Source organism: Schistocerca americana, chromosome 8 (assembly GCF_021461395.2).
Source record: "Schistocerca americana isolate TAMUIC-IGC-003095 chromosome 8, iqSchAmer2.1, whole genome shotgun sequence".
In the NCBI taxonomy this organism is placed as follows: Eukaryota; Metazoa; Arthropoda; class Insecta; order Orthoptera; family Acrididae; genus Schistocerca; species Schistocerca americana.
The window spans coordinates 95177500-95191709 of NC_060126.1; the positions used below are offsets into that span (position 1 = coordinate 95177500).

Genomic DNA, 14210 nt, shown 5'->3' on the forward strand with positions numbered 1-14210 from the left:
GTTGGCGCAAAATCTTAAAAAATGCTACAACTTAGGAAGTGGTTCTCGCATTCTTCACATTTCAGAATTGCGGGGTATGCTGTTAACGCTGTATCAAAGCACCCCAGCCGACGCTGTGGGCGTAATAATCGAGCTCGGCACAGTCCGCAAAAGAAATAATTTTAGCAGAGCGTGGTTTCGATCCACGGACCTCTGGGTTATGGGCCCAGCACGCTTCCACTGCGCCACTCTGCTGCCTGGGGTTGCGCCGGCTCTTCGCCACGTGACGTGGGACACTTGGAAAGTGTTGTCTGCGTCGCTTTCACACGCCTGTATTTAATTGCGTATCATCTCCTACAGCTCTCAGCTTGACTTGTCTCGACTTTGCTCGACTGACGCTACGCTGACGCTTGCAGGCAGCGATATTTACCACGATCGACTCGACATGCAGCTGCGAGATGCACAGGAGCAACAAAGCACTCCACGGTGCGGCGACATACGAAATCCACTGCCCAGCTACGCGTCGGCAACTAACAAAACGCCGACCCTGCCAGGATTCGAACCTGGAATCTTCTGATCCGTAGTCAGACGCGTTATCCGTTGCGCCACAGGGCCAGTGGCAGCATTTCTTTCTACGAGACAAGTGCAATTCGCTAAGAAACGTGTTCTCCATGGCTGAGCAAGCTCCCAAGGAAGGTACCTTTCGTGCAGCTGCGTGGCCGCAGTGCGCCTGCAGAGCTTAGAGCTTGCCACGCATCTGCTCTCGCTGTTCGACAGGTAGCAGAAGGCAAGGCGCGCGTTTTCCCACGTTTTCTCGACGACGAGAGCCGGTTGATGTGCATGTAAGCGTAGCATATGAAACAAGAATAGCACGAAGCATTGGTAGTCAGGTGCCAAAGTCGCAGTATGGCATCAGGTGGCGATCGTATGTTTCTGTGGCCACCACTGGTTTGCAGCAAAGTGAATACCGCTAACTGAAAGCACTCTGTTGTAGCCCCAGTGGCGCAATTGGTTAGCGCACGGTACTTATAAGGCAGTAGCCGTGAGCAATGCCGGGGTTGTGAGTTCGAGCCTCACCTGGGGCATACTTTTATTTCTTAGCAGCTGTCTCTGACAGCAACAGGAGGCTAGGTTTGAGATGTATCAGCTATTTGAGTAACATAATTGTGCATTCGAGACGCTAGCTGCGTCTTCCTCGGTAGTATAGTGGTTAGTATCCCCGCCTGTCACGCGGGAGACCGGGGTTCGATTCCCCGCCGGGGAGGCACATCCGATTTGTAATTGCTGCTCTATCACTCGCCGAACTTAGTGTAGGTCGTTTGCGGCTACTAGCACCATATCTCTCGCACACAGGCACCTGTCTACAGCGCATCCTCGGTAGTATAGTGGTTAGTATCCCCGCCTGTCACGCGGGAGACCGGGGTTCGATTCCCCGCCGGGGAGATGCGATTTTTATCTCACAACCCTGTTCGAGTGTTGCGCGTATGTGGGTCGTAAGAGCATTAACTTTGCGATCGTGGAGTGTAGTTGGCGCAAAATCTTAAAAAATGCTACAACTTAGGAAGTGGTTCTCGCATTCTTCACATTTCAGAATTGCGGGGTATGCTGTTAACGCTGTATCAAAGCACCCCAGCCGACGCTGTGGGCGTAATAATCGAGCTCGGCACAGTCCGCAAAAGAAATAATTTTAGCAGAGCGTGGTTTCGATCCACGGACCTCTGGGTTATGGGCCCAGCACGCTTCCACTGCGCCACTCTGCTGCCTGGGGTTGCGCCGGCTCTTCGCCACGTGACGTGGGACACTTGGAAAGTGTTGTCTGCGTCGCTTTCACACGCCTGTATTTAATTGCGTATCATCTCCTACAGCTCTCAGCTTGACTTGTCTCGACTTTGCTCGACTGACGCTACGCTGACGCTTGCAGGCAGCGATATTTACCACGATCGACTCGACATGCAGCTGCGAGATGCACAGGAGCAACAAAGCACTCCACGGTGCGGCGACATACGAAATCCACTGCCCAGCTACGCGTCGGCAACTAACAAAACGCCGACCCTGCCAGGATTCGAACCTGGAATCTTCTGATCCGTAGTCAGACGCGTTATCCGTTGCGCCACAGGGCCAGTGGCAGCATTTCTTTCTACGAGACAAGTGCAGTTCGCTAAGAAACGTGTTCTCCATGGCTGAGCAAGCTCCCAAGGAAGGTACCTTTCGTGCAGCTGCGTGGCCGCAGTGCGCCTGCAGAGCTTAGAGCTTGCCACGCATCTGCTCTCGCTGTTCGACAGGTAGCAGAAGGCAAGGCGCGCGTTTTCCCACGTTTTCTCGACGACGAGAGCCGGTTGATGTGCATGTAAGCGTAGCATATGAAACAAGAATAGCACGAAGCATTGGTAGTCAGGTGCCAAAGTCGCAGTATGGCATCAGGTGGCGATCGTATGTTTCTGTGGCCACCACTGGTTTGCAGCAAAGTGAATACCGCTAACTGAAATCACTCTGTTGTAGCCCCAGTGGCGCAATTGGTTAGCGCACGGTACTTATAAGGCAGTAGCCGTGAGCAATGCCGGGGTTGTGAGTTCGAGCCTCACCTGGGGCATACTTTTATTTCTTAGCAGCTGTCTCTGACAGCAACAGGAGGCTAGGTTTGAGATGTATCAGCTATTTGAGTAACATAATTGTGCATTCGAGACGCTAGCTGCGTCTTCCTCGGTAGTATAGTGGTTAGTATCCCCGCCTGTCACGCGGGAGACCGGGGTTCGATTCCCCGCCGGGGAGGCACATCCGATTTGTAATTGCTGCTCTATCACTCGCCGAACTTAGTGTAGGTCGTTTGCGGCTACTAGCACCATATCTCTCGCACACAGGCACCTGTCTACAGCGCATCCTCGGTAGTATAGTGGTTAGTATCCCCGCCTGTCACGCGGGAGACCGGGGTTCGATTCCCCGCCGGGGAGATGCGATTTTTATCTCACAACCCTGTTCGAGTGTTGCGCGTATGTGGGTCGTAAGAGCATTAACTTTGCGATCGTGGAGTGTAGTTGGCGCAAAATCTTAAAAAATGCTACAACTTAGGAAGTGGTTCTCGCATTCTTCACATTTCAGAATTGCGGGGTATGCTGTTAACGCTGTATCAAAGCACCCCAGCCGACGCTGTGGGCGTAATAATCGAGCTCGGCACAGTCCGCAAAAGAAATAATTTTAGCAGAGCGTGGTTTCGATCCACGGACCTCTGGGTTATGGGCCCAGCACGCTTCCACTGCGCCACTCTGCTGCCTGGGGTTGCGCCGGCTCTTCGCCACGTGACGTGGGACACTTGGAAAGTGTTGTCTGCGTCGCTTTCACACGCCTGTATTTAATTGCGTATCATCTCCTACAGCTCTCAGCTTGACTTGTCTCGACTTTGCTCGACTGACGCTACGCTGACGCTTGCAGGCAGCGATATTTACCACGATCGACTCGACATGCAGCTGCGAGATGCACAGGAGCAACAAAGCACTCCACGGTGCGGCGACATACGAAATCCACTGCCCAGCTACGCGTCGGCAACTAACAAAACGCCGACCCTGCCAGGATTCGAACCTGGAATCTTCTGATCCGTAGTCAGACGCGTTATCCGTTGCGCCACAGGGCCAGTGGCAGCATTTCTTTCTACGAGACAAGTGCAATTCGCTAAGAAACGTGTTCTCCATGGCTGAGCAAGCTCCCAAGGAAGGTACCTTTCGTGCAGCTGCGTGGCCGCAGTGCGCCTGCAGAGCTTAGAGCTTGCCACGCATCTGCTCTCGCTGTTCGACAGGTAGCAGAAGGCAAGGCGCGCGTTTTCCCACGTTTTCTCGACGACGAGAGCCGGTTGATGTGCATGTAAGCGTAGCATATGAAACAAGAATAGCACGAAGCATTGGTAGTCAGGTGCCAAAGTCGCAGTATGGCATCAGGTGGCGATCGTATGTTTCTGTGGCCACCACTGGTTTGCAGCAAAGTGAATACCGCTAACTGAAAGCACTCTGTTGTAGCCCCAGTGGCGCAATTGGTTAGCGCACGGTACTTATAAGGCAGTAGCCGTGAGCAATGCCGGGGTTGTGAGTTCGAGCCTCACCTGGGGCATACTTTTATTTCTTAGCAGCTGTCTCTGACAGCAACAGGAGGCTAGGTTTGAGATGTATCAGCTATTTGAGTAACATAATTGTGCATTCGAGACGCTAGCTGCGTCTTCCTCGGTAGTATAGTGGTTAGTATCCCCGCCTGTCACGCGGGAGACCGGGGTTCGATTCCCCGCCGGGGAGGCACATCCGATTTGTAATTGCTGCTCTATCACTCGCCGAACTTAGTGTAGGTCGTTTGCGGCTACTAGCACCATATCTCTCGCACACAGGCACCTGTCTACAGCGCATCCTCGGTAGTATAGTGGTTAGTATCCCCGCCTGTCACGCGGGAGACCGGGGTTCGATTCCCCGCCGGGGAGATGCGATTTTTATCTCACAACCCTGTTCGAGTGTTGCGCGTATGTGGGTCGTAAGAGCATTAACTTTGCGATCGTGGAGTGTAGTTGGCGCAAAATCTTAAAAAATGCTACAACTTAGGAAGTGGTTCTCGCATTCTTCACATTTCAGAATTGCGGGGTATGCTGTTAACGCTGTATCAAAGCACCCCAGCCGACGCTGTGGGCGTAATAATCGAGCTCGGCACAGTCCGCAAAAGAAATAATTTTAGCAGAGCGTGGTTTCGATCCACGGACCTCTGGGTTATGGGCCCAGCACGCTTCCACTGCGCCACTCTGCTGCCTGGGGTTGCGCCGGCTCTTCGCCACGTGACGTGGGACACTTGGAAAGTGTTGTCTGCGTCGCTTTCACACGCCTGTATTTAATTGCGTATCATCTCCTACAGCTCTCAGCTTGACTTGTCTCGACTTTGCTCGACTGACGCTACGCTGACGCTTGCAGGCAGCGATATTTACCACGATCGACTCGACATGCAGCTGCGAGATGCACAGGAGCAACAAAGCACTCCACGGTGCGGCGACATACGAAATCCACTGCCCAGCTACGCGTCGGCAACTAACAAAACGCCGACCCTGCCAGGATTCGAACCTGGAATCTTCTGATCCGTAGTCAGACGCGTTATCCGTTGCGCCACAGGGCCAGTGGCAGCATTTCTTTCTACGAGACAAGTGCAGTTCGCTAAGAAACGTGTTCTCCATGGCTGAGCAAGCTCCCAAGGAAGGTACCTTTCGTGCAGCTGCGTGGCCGCAGTGCGCCTGCAGAGCTTAGAGCTTGCCACGCATCTGCTCTCGCTGTTCGACAGGTAGCAGAAGGCAAGGCGCGCGTTTTCCCACGTTTTCTCGACGACGAGAGCCGGTTGATGTGCATGTAAGCGTAGCATATGAAACAAGAATAGCACGAAGCATTGGTAGTCAGGTGCCAAAGTCGCAGTATGGCATCAGGTGGCGATCGTATGTTTCTGTGGCCACCACTGGTTTGCAGCAAAGTGAATACCGCTAACTGAAAGCACTCTGTTGTAGCCCCAGTGGCGCAATTGGTTAGCGCACGGTACTTATAAGGCAGTAGCCGTGAGCAATGCCGGGGTTGTGAGTTCGAGCCTCACCTGGGGCATACTTTTATTTCTTAGCAGCTGTCTCTGACAGCAACAGGAGGCTAGGTTTGAGATGTATCAGCTATTTGAGTAACATAATTGTGCATTCGAGACGCTAGCTGCGTCTTCCTCGGTAGTATAGTGGTTAGTATCCCCGCCTGTCACGCGGGAGACCGGGGTTCGATTCCCCGCCGGGGAGGCACATCCGATTTGTAATTGCTGCTCTATCACTCGCCGAACTTAGTGTAGGTCGTTTGCGGCTACTAGCACCATATCTCTCGCACACAGGCACCTGTCTACAGCGCATCCTCGGTAGTATAGTGGTTAGTATCCCCGCCTGTCACGCGGGAGACCGGGGTTCGATCCCCCGCCGGGGAGATGCGATTTTTATCTCACAACCCTGTTCGAGTGTTGCGCGTATGTGGGTCGTAAGAGCATTAACTTTGCGATCGTGGAGTGTAGTTGGCGCAAAATCTTAAAAAATGCTACAACTTAGGAAGTGGTTCTCGCATTCTTCACATTTCAGAATTGCGGGGTATGCTGTTAACGCTGTATCAAAGCACCCCAGCCGACGCTGTGGGCGTAATAATCGAGCTCGGCACAGTCCGCAAAAGAAATAATTTTAGCAGAGCGTGGTTTCGATCCACGGACCTCTGGGTTATGGGCCCAGCACGCTTCCACTGCGCCACTCTGCTGCCTGGGGTTGCGCCGGCTCTTCGCCACGTGACGTGGGACACTTGGAAAGTGTTGTCTGCGTCGCTTTCACACGCCTGTATTTAATTGCGTATCATCTCCTACAGCTCTCAGCTTGACTTGTCTCGACTTTGCTCGACTGACGCTACGCTGACGCTTGCAGGCAGCGATATTTACCACGATCGACTCGACATGCAGCTGCGAGATGCACAGGAGCAACAAAGCACTCCACGGTGCGGCGACATACGAAATCCACTGCCCAGCTACGCGTCGGCAACTAACAAAACGCCGACCCTGCCAGGATTCGAACCTGGAATCTTCTGATCCGTAGTCAGACGCGTTATCCGTTGCGCCACAGGGCCAGTGGCAGCATTTCTTTCTACGAGACAAGTGCAATTCGCTAAGAAACGTGTTCTCCATGGCTGAGCAAGCTCCCAAGGAAGGTACCTTTCGTGCAGCTGCGTGGCCGCAGTGCGCCTGCAGAGCTTAGAGCTTGCCACGCATCTGCTCTCGCTGTTCGACAGGTAGCAGAAGGCAAGGCGCGCGTTTTCCCACGTTTTCTCGACGACGAGAGCCGGTTGATGTGCATGTAAGCGTAGCATATGAAACAAGAATAGCACGAAGCATTGGTAGTCAGGTGCCAAAGTCGCAGTATGGCATCAGGTGGCGATCGTATGTTTCTGTGGCCACCACTGGTTTGCAGCAAAGTGAATACCGCTAACTGAAAGCACTCTGTTGTAGCCCCAGTGGCGCAATTGGTTAGCGCACGGTACTTATAAGGCAGTAGCCGTGAGCAATGCCGGGGTTGTGAGTTCGAGCCTCACCTGGGGCATACTTTTATTTCTTAGCAGCTGTCTCTGACAGCAACAGGAGGCTAGGTTTGAGATGTATCAGCTATTTGAGTAACATAATTGTGCATTCGAGACGCTAGCTGCGTCTTCCTCGGTAGTATAGTGGTTAGTATCCCCGCCTGTCACGCGGGAGACCGGGGTTCGATTCCCCGCCGGGGAGGCACATCCGATTTGTAATTGCTGCTCTATCACTCGCCGAACTTAGTGTAGGTCGTTTGCGGCTACTAGCACCATATCTCTCGCACACAGGCACCTGTCTACAGCGCATCCTCGGTAGTATAGTGGTTAGTATCCCCGCCTGTCACGCGGGAGACCGGGGTTCGATTCCCCGCCGGGGAGATGCGATTTTTATCTCACAACCCTGTTCGAGTGTTGCGCGTATGTGGGTCGTAAGAGCATTAACTTTGCGATCGTGGAGTGTAGTTGGCGCAAAATCTTAAAAAATGCTACAACTTAGGAAGTGGTTCTCGCATTCTTCACATTTCAGAATTGCGGGGTATGCTGTTAACGCTGTATCAAAGCACCCCAGCCGACGCTGTGGGCGTAATAATCGAGCTCGGCACAGTCCGCAAAAGAAATAATTTTAGCAGAGCGTGGTTTCGATCCACGGACCTCTGGGTTATGGGCCCAGCACGCTTCCACTGCGCCACTCTGCTGCCTGGGGTTGCGCCGGCTCTTCGCCACGTGACGTGGGACACTTGGAAAGTGTTGTCTGCGTCGCTTTCACACGCCTGTATTTAATTGCGTATCATCTCCTACAGCTCTCAGCTTGACTTGTCTCGACTTTGCTCGACTGACGCTACGCTGACGCTTGCAGGCAGCGATATTTACCACGATCGACTCGACATGCAGCTGCGAGATGCACAGGAGCAACAAAGCACTCCACGGTGCGGCGACATACGAAATCCACTGCCCAGCTACGCGTCGGCAACTAACAAAACGCCGACCCTGCCAGGATTCGAACCTGGAATCTTCTGATCCGTAGTCAGACGCGTTATCCGTTGCGCCACAGGGCCAGTGGCAGCATTTCTTTCTACGAGACAAGTGCAATTCGCTAAGAAACGTGTTCTCCATGGCTGAGCAAGCTCCCAAGGAAGGTACCTTTCGTGCAGCTGCGTGGCCGCAGTGCGCCTGCAGAGCTTAGAGCTTGCCACGCATCTGCTCTCGCTGTTCGACAGGTAGCAGAAGGCAAGGCGCGCGTTTTCCCACGTTTTCTCGACGACGAGAGCCGGTTGATGTGCATGTAAGCGTAGCATATGAAACAAGAATAGCACGAAGCATTGGTAGTCAGGTGCCAAAGTCGCAGTATGGCATCAGGTGGCGATCGTATGTTTCTGTGGCCACCACTGGTTTGCAGCAAAGTGAATACCGCTAACTGAAAGCACTCTGTTGTAGCCCCAGTGGCGCAATTGGTTAGCGCACGGTACTTATAAGGCAGTAGCCGTGAGCAATGCCGGGGTTGTGAGTTCGAGCCTCACCTGGGGCATACTTTTATTTCTTAGCAGCTGTCTCTGACAGCAACAGGAGGCTAGGTTTGAGATGTATCAGCTATTTGAGTAACATAATTGTGCATTCGAGACGCTAGCTGCGTCTTCCTCGGTAGTATAGTGGTTAGTATCCCCGCCTGTCACGCGGGAGACCGGGGTTCGATTCCCCGCCGGGGAGGCACATCCGATTTGTAATTGCTGCTCTATCACTCGCCGAACTTAGTGTAGGTCGTTTGCGGCTACTAGCACCATATCTCTCGCACACAGGCACCTGTCTACAGCGCATCCTCGGTAGTATAGTGGTTAGTATCCCCGCCTGTCACGCGGGAGACCGGGGTTCGATTCCCCGCCGGGGAGATGCGATTTTTATCTCACAACCCTGTTCGAGTGTTGCGCGTATGTGGGTCGTAAGAGCATTAACTTTGCGATCGTGGAGTGTAGTTGGCGCAAAATCTTAAAAAATGCTACAACTTAGGAAGTGGTTCTCGCATTCTTCACATTTCAGAATTGCGGGGTATGCTGTTAACGCTGTATCAAAGCACCCCAGCCGACGCTGTGGGCGTAATAATCGAGCTCGGCACAGTCCGCAAAAGAAATAATTTTAGCAGAGCGTGGTTTCGATCCACGGACCTCTGGGTTATGGGCCCAGCACGCTTCCACTGCGCCACTCTGCTGCCTGGGGTTGCGCCGGCTCTTCGCCACGTGACGTGGGACACTTGGAAAGTGTTGTCTGCGTCGCTTTCACACGCCTGTATTTAATTGCGTATCATCTCCTACAGCTCTCAGCTTGACTTGTCTCGACTTTGCTCGACTGACGCTACGCTGACGCTTGCAGGCAGCGATATTTACCACGATCGACTCGACATGCAGCTGCGAGATGCACAGGAGCAACAAAGCACTCCACGGTGCGGCGACATACGAAATCCACTGCCCAGCTACGCGTCGGCAACTAACAAAACGCCGACCCTGCCAGGATTCGAACCTGGAATCTTCTGATCCGTAGTCAGACGCGTTATCCGTTGCGCCACAGGGCCAGTGGCAGCATTTCTTTCTACGAGACAAGTGCAGTTCGCTAAGAAACGTGTTCTCCATGGCTGAGCAAGCTCCCAAGGAAGGTACCTTTCGTGCAGCTGCGTGGCCGCAGTGCGCCTGCAGAGCTTAGAGCTTGCCACGCATCTGCTCTCGCTGTTCGACAGGTAGCAGAAGGCAAGGCGCGCGTTTTCCCACGTTTTCTCGACGACGAGAGCCGGTTGATGTGCATGTAAGCGTAGCATATGAAACAAGAATAGCACGAAGCATTGGTAGTCAGGTGCCAAAGTCGCAGTATGGCATCAGGTGGCGATCGTATGTTTCTGTGGCCACCACTGGTTTGCAGCAAAGTGAATACCGCTAACTGAAAGCACTCTGTTGTAGCCCCAGTGGCGCAATTGGTTAGCGCACGGTACTTATAAGGCAGTAGCCGTGAGCAATGCCGGGGTTGTGAGTTCGAGCCTCACCTGGGGCATACTTTTATTTCTTAGCAGCTGTCTCTGACAGCAACAGGAGGCTAGGTTTGAGATGTATCAGCTATTTGAGTAACATAATTGTGCATTCGAGACGCTAGCTGCGTCTTCCTCGGTAGTATAGTGGTTAGTATCCCCGCCTGTCACGCGGGAGACCGGGGTTCGATTCCCCGCCGGGGAGGCACATCCGATTTGTAATTGCTGCTCTATCACTCGCCGAACTTAGTGTAGGTCGTTTGCGGCTACTAGCACCATATCTCTCGCACACAGGCACCTGTCTACAGCGCATCCTCGGTAGTATAGTGGTTAGTATCCCCGCCTGTCACGCGGGAGACCGGGGTTCGATTCCCCGCCGGGGAGATGCGATTTTTATCTCACAACCCTGTTCGAGTGTTGCGCGTATGTGGGTCGTAAGAGCATTAACTTTGCGATCGTGGAGTGTAGTTGGCGCAAAATCTTAAAAAATGCTACAACTTAGGAAGTGGTTCTCGCATTCTTCACATTTCAGAATTGCGGGGTATGCTGTTAACGCTGTATCAAAGCACCCCAGCCGACGCTGTGGGCGTAATAATCGAGCTCGGCACAGTCCGCAAAAGAAATAATTTTAACAGAGCGTGGTTTCGATCCACGGACCTCTGGGTTATGGGCCCAGCACGCTTCCACTGCGCCACTCTGCTGCCTGGGGTTGCGCCGGCTCTTCGCCACGTGACGTGGGACACTTGGAAAGTGTTGTCTGCGTCGCTTTCACACGCCTGTATTTAATTGCGTATCATCTCCTACAGCTCTCAGCTTGACTTGTCTCGACTTTGCTCGACTGACGCTACGCTGACGCTTGCAGGCAGCGATATTTACCACGATCGACTCGACATGCAGCTGCGAGATGCACAGGAGCAACAAAGCACTCCACGGTGCGGCGACATACGAAATCCACTGCCCAGCTACGCGTCGGCAACTAACAAAACGCCGACCCTGCCAGGATTCGAACCTGGAATCTTCTGATCCGTAGTCAGACGCGTTATCCGTTGCGCCACAGGGCCAGTGGCAGCATTTCTTTCTACGAGACAAGTGCAGTTCGCTAAGAAACGTGTTCTCCATGGCTGAGCAAGCTCCCAAGGAAGGTACCTTTCGTGCAGCTGCGTGGCCGCAGTGCGCCTGCAGAGCTTAGAGCTTGCCACGCATCTGCTCTCGCTGTTCGACAGGTAGCAGAAGGCAAGGCGCGCGTTTTCCCACGTTTTCTCGACGACGAGAGCCGGTTGATGTGCATGTAAGCGTAGCATATGAAACAAGAATAGCACGAAGCATTGGTAGTCAGGTGCCAAAGTCGCAGTATGGCATCAGGTGGCGATCGTATGTTTCTGTGGCCACCACTGGTTTGCAGCAAAGTGAATACCGCTAACTGAAAGCACTCTGTTGTAGCCCCAGTGGCGCAATTGGTTAGCGCACGGTACTTATAAGGCAGTAGCCGTGAGCAATGCCGGGGTTGTGAGTTCGAGCCTCACCTGGGGCATACTTTTATTTCTTAGCAGCTGTCTCTGACAGCAACAGGAGGCTAGGTTTGAGATGTATCAGCTATTTGAGTAACATAATTGTGCATTCGAGACGCTAGCTGCGTCTTCCTCGGTAGTATAGTGGTTAGTATCCCCGCCTGTCACGCGGGAGACCGGGGTTCGATTCCCCGCCGGGGAGGCACATCCGATTTGTAATTGCTGCTCTATCACTCGCCGAACTTAGTGTAGGTCGTTTGCGGCTACTAGCACCATATCTCTCGCACACAGGCACCTGTCTACAGCGCATCCTCGGTAGTATAGTGGTTAGTATCCCCGCCTGTCACGCGGGAGACCGGGGTTCGATTCCCCGCCGGGGAGATGCGATTTTTATCTCACAACCCTGTTCGAGTGTTGCGCGTATGTGGGTCGTAAGAGCATTAACTTTGCGATCGTGGAGTGTAGTTGGCGCAAAATCTTAAAAAATGCTACAACTTAGGAAGTGGTTCTCGCATTCTTCACATTTCAGAATTGCGGGGTATGCTGTTAACGCTGTATCAAAGCACCCCAGCCGACGCTGTGGGCGTAATAATCGAGCTCGGCACAGTCCGCAAAAGAAATAATTTTAGCAGAGCGTGGTTTCGATCCACGGACCTCTGGGTTATGGGCCCAGCACGCTTCCACTGCGCCACTCTGCTGCCTGGGGTTGCGCCGGCTCTTCGCCACGTGACGTGGGACACTTGGAAAGTGTTGTCTGCGTCGCTTTCACACGCCTGTATTTAATTGCGTATCATCTCCTACAGCTCTCAGCTTGACTTGTCTCGACTTTGCTCGACTGACGCTACGCTGACGCTTGCAGGCAGCGATATTTACCACGATCGACTCGACATGCAGCTGCGAGATGCACAGGAGCAACAAAGCACTCCACGGTGCGGCGACATACGAAATCCACTGCCCAGCTACGCGTCGGCAACTAACAAAACGCCGACCCTGCCAGGATTCGAACCTGGAATCTTCTGATCCGTAGTCAGACGCGTTATCCGTTGCGCCACAGGGCCAGTGGCAGCATTTCTTTCTACGAGACAAGTGCAGTTCGCTAAGAAACGTGTTCTCCATGGCTGAGCAAGCTCCCAAGGAAGGTACCTTTCGTGCAGCTGCGTGGCCGCAGTGCGCCTGCAGAGCTTAGAGCTTGCCACGCATCTGCTCTCGCTGTTCGACAGGTAGCAGAAGGCAAGGCGCGCGTTTTCCCACGTTTTCTCGACGACGAGAGCCGGTTGATGTGCATGTAAGCGTAGCATATGAAACAAGAATAGCACGAAGCATTGGTAGTCAGGTGCCAAAGTCGCAGTATGGCATCAGGTGGCGATCGTATGTTTCTGTGGCCACCACTGGTTTGCAGCAAAGTGAATACCGCTAACTGAAAGCACTCTGTTGTAGCCCCAGTGGCGCAATTGGTTAGCGCACGGTACTTATAAGGCAGTAGCCGTGAGCAATGCCGGGGTTGTGAGTTCGAGCCTCACCTGGGGCATACTTTTATTTCTTAGCAGCTGTCTCTGACAGCAACAGGAGGCTAGGTTTGAGATGTATCAGCTATTTGAGTAACATAATTGTGCATTCGAGACGCTAGCTGCGTCTTCCTCGGTAGTATAGTGGTTAGTATCCCCGCCTGTCACGCGGGAGACCGGGGTTCGATTCCCCGCCGGGGAGGCACATCCGATTTGTAATTGCTGCTCTATCACTCGCCGAACTTAGTGTAGGTCGTTTGCGGCTACTAGCACCATATCTCTCGCACACAGGCACCTGTCTACAGCGCATCCTCGGTAGTATAGTGGTTAGTATCCCCGCCTGTCACGTGGGAGACCGGGGTTCGATTCCCCGCCGGGGAGATGCGATTTTTATCTCACAACCCTGTTCTAGTGTTGCGCGTATGTGGGTCGTAAGAGCATTAACTTTGCGATCGTGGAGTGTAGTTGGCGCAAAATCTTAAAAAATGCTACAACTTAGGAAGTGGTTCTCGCATTCTTCACATTTCAGAATTGCGGGGTATGCTGTTAACGCTGTATCAAAGCACCCCAGCCGACGCTGTGGGCGTAATAATCGAGCTCGGCACAGTCCGCAAAAGAAATAATTTTAGCAGAGCGTGGTTTCGATCCACGGACCTCTGGGTTATGGGCCCAGCACGCTTCCACTGCGCCACTCTGCTGCCTGGGGTTGCGCCGGCTCTTCGCCACGTGACGTGGGACACTTGGAAAGTGTTGTCTGCGTCGCTTTCACACGCCTGTATTTAATTGCGTATCATCTCCTACAGCTCTCAGCTTGACTTGTCTCGACTTTGCTCGACTGACGCTACGCTGACGCTTGCAGGCAGCGATATTTACCACGATCGACTCGACATGCAGCTGCGAGATGCACAGGAGCAACAAAGCACTCCACGGTGCGGCGACATACGAAATCCACTGCCCAGCTACGCGTCGGCAACTAACAAAACGCCGACCCTGCCAGGATTCGAACCTGGAATCTTCTGATCCGTAGTCAGACGCGTTATCCGTTGCGCCACAGGGCCAGTGGCAGCATTTCTTTCTACGAGACAAGTGCAATTCGCTAAGAAACGTGTTCTCCATGGCTGAGCAAGCT

General features: G+C 53.2%; 46 non-coding genes across 46 annotated transcripts; 27 read left to right on the top strand and 19 right to left on the bottom strand.

The window, feature by feature from the left end:
* Positions 1 to 162: 162 nt before the first annotated feature.
* On the bottom strand, positions 163 to 234 carry Trnam-cau. The gene has a single exon. It is a non-coding gene; the product is annotated as a tRNA-Met (tRNA).
* Positions 235 to 521: 287 nt separating this feature from the next.
* On the bottom strand, positions 522 to 594 carry Trnar-acg. The gene has a single exon. It is a non-coding gene; the product is annotated as a tRNA-Arg (tRNA).
* Positions 595 to 972: 378 nt separating this feature from the next.
* Positions 973 to 1064, top strand: Trnai-uau. The gene is given in 2 exon segments: positions 973 to 1010; positions 1029 to 1064. It is a non-coding gene; the product is annotated as a tRNA-Ile (tRNA).
* Positions 1065 to 1171: 107 nt separating this feature from the next.
* Positions 1172 to 1243, top strand: Trnad-guc. The gene has a single exon. It is a non-coding gene; the product is annotated as a tRNA-Asp (tRNA).
* Positions 1244 to 1350: 107 nt separating this feature from the next.
* Positions 1351 to 1422, top strand: Trnad-guc. Its single transcript has one exon. It is a non-coding gene; the product is annotated as a tRNA-Asp (tRNA).
* Positions 1423 to 1667: 245 nt separating this feature from the next.
* Positions 1668 to 1739, bottom strand: Trnam-cau. Its single transcript has one exon. It is a non-coding gene; the product is annotated as a tRNA-Met (tRNA).
* Positions 1740 to 2026: 287 nt separating this feature from the next.
* Trnar-acg lies at positions 2027 to 2099 on the bottom strand. The gene has a single exon. It is a non-coding gene; the product is annotated as a tRNA-Arg (tRNA).
* Positions 2100 to 2477: 378 nt separating this feature from the next.
* Positions 2478 to 2569, top strand: Trnai-uau. Its single transcript is given in 2 exon segments — positions 2478 to 2515; positions 2534 to 2569. It is a non-coding gene; the product is annotated as a tRNA-Ile (tRNA).
* Positions 2570 to 2676: 107 nt separating this feature from the next.
* Trnad-guc lies at positions 2677 to 2748 on the top strand. The gene has a single exon. It is a non-coding gene; the product is annotated as a tRNA-Asp (tRNA).
* A 107-nt stretch (positions 2749 to 2855) lies between these two features.
* Positions 2856 to 2927, top strand: Trnad-guc. Its single transcript has one exon. It is a non-coding gene; the product is annotated as a tRNA-Asp (tRNA).
* A 245-nt stretch (positions 2928 to 3172) lies between these two features.
* On the bottom strand, positions 3173 to 3244 carry Trnam-cau. The gene has a single exon. It is a non-coding gene; the product is annotated as a tRNA-Met (tRNA).
* Positions 3245 to 3531: 287 nt separating this feature from the next.
* On the bottom strand, positions 3532 to 3604 carry Trnar-acg. Its single transcript has one exon. It is a non-coding gene; the product is annotated as a tRNA-Arg (tRNA).
* Positions 3605 to 3982: 378 nt separating this feature from the next.
* Trnai-uau lies at positions 3983 to 4074 on the top strand. Its single transcript is given in 2 exon segments — positions 3983 to 4020; positions 4039 to 4074. It is a non-coding gene; the product is annotated as a tRNA-Ile (tRNA).
* A 107-nt stretch (positions 4075 to 4181) lies between these two features.
* On the top strand, positions 4182 to 4253 carry Trnad-guc. The gene has a single exon. It is a non-coding gene; the product is annotated as a tRNA-Asp (tRNA).
* A 107-nt stretch (positions 4254 to 4360) lies between these two features.
* On the top strand, positions 4361 to 4432 carry Trnad-guc. Its single transcript has one exon. It is a non-coding gene; the product is annotated as a tRNA-Asp (tRNA).
* A 245-nt stretch (positions 4433 to 4677) lies between these two features.
* Trnam-cau lies at positions 4678 to 4749 on the bottom strand. The gene has a single exon. It is a non-coding gene; the product is annotated as a tRNA-Met (tRNA).
* A 287-nt stretch (positions 4750 to 5036) lies between these two features.
* Positions 5037 to 5109, bottom strand: Trnar-acg. The gene has a single exon. It is a non-coding gene; the product is annotated as a tRNA-Arg (tRNA).
* A 378-nt stretch (positions 5110 to 5487) lies between these two features.
* On the top strand, positions 5488 to 5579 carry Trnai-uau. Its single transcript is given in 2 exon segments — positions 5488 to 5525; positions 5544 to 5579. It is a non-coding gene; the product is annotated as a tRNA-Ile (tRNA).
* A 107-nt stretch (positions 5580 to 5686) lies between these two features.
* Positions 5687 to 5758, top strand: Trnad-guc. Its single transcript has one exon. It is a non-coding gene; the product is annotated as a tRNA-Asp (tRNA).
* Positions 5759 to 5865: 107 nt separating this feature from the next.
* Positions 5866 to 5937, top strand: Trnad-guc. The gene has a single exon. It is a non-coding gene; the product is annotated as a tRNA-Asp (tRNA).
* Positions 5938 to 6182: 245 nt separating this feature from the next.
* Trnam-cau lies at positions 6183 to 6254 on the bottom strand. Its single transcript has one exon. It is a non-coding gene; the product is annotated as a tRNA-Met (tRNA).
* Positions 6255 to 6541: 287 nt separating this feature from the next.
* Positions 6542 to 6614, bottom strand: Trnar-acg. The gene has a single exon. It is a non-coding gene; the product is annotated as a tRNA-Arg (tRNA).
* Positions 6615 to 6992: 378 nt separating this feature from the next.
* Positions 6993 to 7084, top strand: Trnai-uau. Its single transcript is given in 2 exon segments — positions 6993 to 7030; positions 7049 to 7084. It is a non-coding gene; the product is annotated as a tRNA-Ile (tRNA).
* Positions 7085 to 7191: 107 nt separating this feature from the next.
* Trnad-guc lies at positions 7192 to 7263 on the top strand. Its single transcript has one exon. It is a non-coding gene; the product is annotated as a tRNA-Asp (tRNA).
* A 107-nt stretch (positions 7264 to 7370) lies between these two features.
* On the top strand, positions 7371 to 7442 carry Trnad-guc. The gene has a single exon. It is a non-coding gene; the product is annotated as a tRNA-Asp (tRNA).
* Positions 7443 to 7687: 245 nt separating this feature from the next.
* Positions 7688 to 7759, bottom strand: Trnam-cau. Its single transcript has one exon. It is a non-coding gene; the product is annotated as a tRNA-Met (tRNA).
* A 287-nt stretch (positions 7760 to 8046) lies between these two features.
* Trnar-acg lies at positions 8047 to 8119 on the bottom strand. Its single transcript has one exon. It is a non-coding gene; the product is annotated as a tRNA-Arg (tRNA).
* Positions 8120 to 8497: 378 nt separating this feature from the next.
* Trnai-uau lies at positions 8498 to 8589 on the top strand. The gene is given in 2 exon segments: positions 8498 to 8535; positions 8554 to 8589. It is a non-coding gene; the product is annotated as a tRNA-Ile (tRNA).
* A 107-nt stretch (positions 8590 to 8696) lies between these two features.
* Positions 8697 to 8768, top strand: Trnad-guc. Its single transcript has one exon. It is a non-coding gene; the product is annotated as a tRNA-Asp (tRNA).
* A 107-nt stretch (positions 8769 to 8875) lies between these two features.
* Positions 8876 to 8947, top strand: Trnad-guc. The gene has a single exon. It is a non-coding gene; the product is annotated as a tRNA-Asp (tRNA).
* A 245-nt stretch (positions 8948 to 9192) lies between these two features.
* Positions 9193 to 9264, bottom strand: Trnam-cau. Its single transcript has one exon. It is a non-coding gene; the product is annotated as a tRNA-Met (tRNA).
* A 287-nt stretch (positions 9265 to 9551) lies between these two features.
* Positions 9552 to 9624, bottom strand: Trnar-acg. Its single transcript has one exon. It is a non-coding gene; the product is annotated as a tRNA-Arg (tRNA).
* Positions 9625 to 10002: 378 nt separating this feature from the next.
* Positions 10003 to 10094, top strand: Trnai-uau. The gene is given in 2 exon segments: positions 10003 to 10040; positions 10059 to 10094. It is a non-coding gene; the product is annotated as a tRNA-Ile (tRNA).
* Positions 10095 to 10201: 107 nt separating this feature from the next.
* On the top strand, positions 10202 to 10273 carry Trnad-guc. The gene has a single exon. It is a non-coding gene; the product is annotated as a tRNA-Asp (tRNA).
* Positions 10274 to 10380: 107 nt separating this feature from the next.
* On the top strand, positions 10381 to 10452 carry Trnad-guc. Its single transcript has one exon. It is a non-coding gene; the product is annotated as a tRNA-Asp (tRNA).
* A 604-nt stretch (positions 10453 to 11056) lies between these two features.
* On the bottom strand, positions 11057 to 11129 carry Trnar-acg. Its single transcript has one exon. It is a non-coding gene; the product is annotated as a tRNA-Arg (tRNA).
* A 378-nt stretch (positions 11130 to 11507) lies between these two features.
* On the top strand, positions 11508 to 11599 carry Trnai-uau. Its single transcript is given in 2 exon segments — positions 11508 to 11545; positions 11564 to 11599. It is a non-coding gene; the product is annotated as a tRNA-Ile (tRNA).
* Positions 11600 to 11706: 107 nt separating this feature from the next.
* Trnad-guc lies at positions 11707 to 11778 on the top strand. Its single transcript has one exon. It is a non-coding gene; the product is annotated as a tRNA-Asp (tRNA).
* Positions 11779 to 11885: 107 nt separating this feature from the next.
* Trnad-guc lies at positions 11886 to 11957 on the top strand. The gene has a single exon. It is a non-coding gene; the product is annotated as a tRNA-Asp (tRNA).
* Positions 11958 to 12202: 245 nt separating this feature from the next.
* On the bottom strand, positions 12203 to 12274 carry Trnam-cau. The gene has a single exon. It is a non-coding gene; the product is annotated as a tRNA-Met (tRNA).
* Positions 12275 to 12561: 287 nt separating this feature from the next.
* On the bottom strand, positions 12562 to 12634 carry Trnar-acg. The gene has a single exon. It is a non-coding gene; the product is annotated as a tRNA-Arg (tRNA).
* A 378-nt stretch (positions 12635 to 13012) lies between these two features.
* Trnai-uau lies at positions 13013 to 13104 on the top strand. The gene is given in 2 exon segments: positions 13013 to 13050; positions 13069 to 13104. It is a non-coding gene; the product is annotated as a tRNA-Ile (tRNA).
* A 107-nt stretch (positions 13105 to 13211) lies between these two features.
* Positions 13212 to 13283, top strand: Trnad-guc. The gene has a single exon. It is a non-coding gene; the product is annotated as a tRNA-Asp (tRNA).
* Positions 13284 to 13390: 107 nt separating this feature from the next.
* Positions 13391 to 13462, top strand: Trnad-guc. The gene has a single exon. It is a non-coding gene; the product is annotated as a tRNA-Asp (tRNA).
* Positions 13463 to 13707: 245 nt separating this feature from the next.
* Positions 13708 to 13779, bottom strand: Trnam-cau. Its single transcript has one exon. It is a non-coding gene; the product is annotated as a tRNA-Met (tRNA).
* Positions 13780 to 14066: 287 nt separating this feature from the next.
* Trnar-acg lies at positions 14067 to 14139 on the bottom strand. The gene has a single exon. It is a non-coding gene; the product is annotated as a tRNA-Arg (tRNA).
* Between the last annotated feature and the right edge of the window lie 71 nt (positions 14140 to 14210).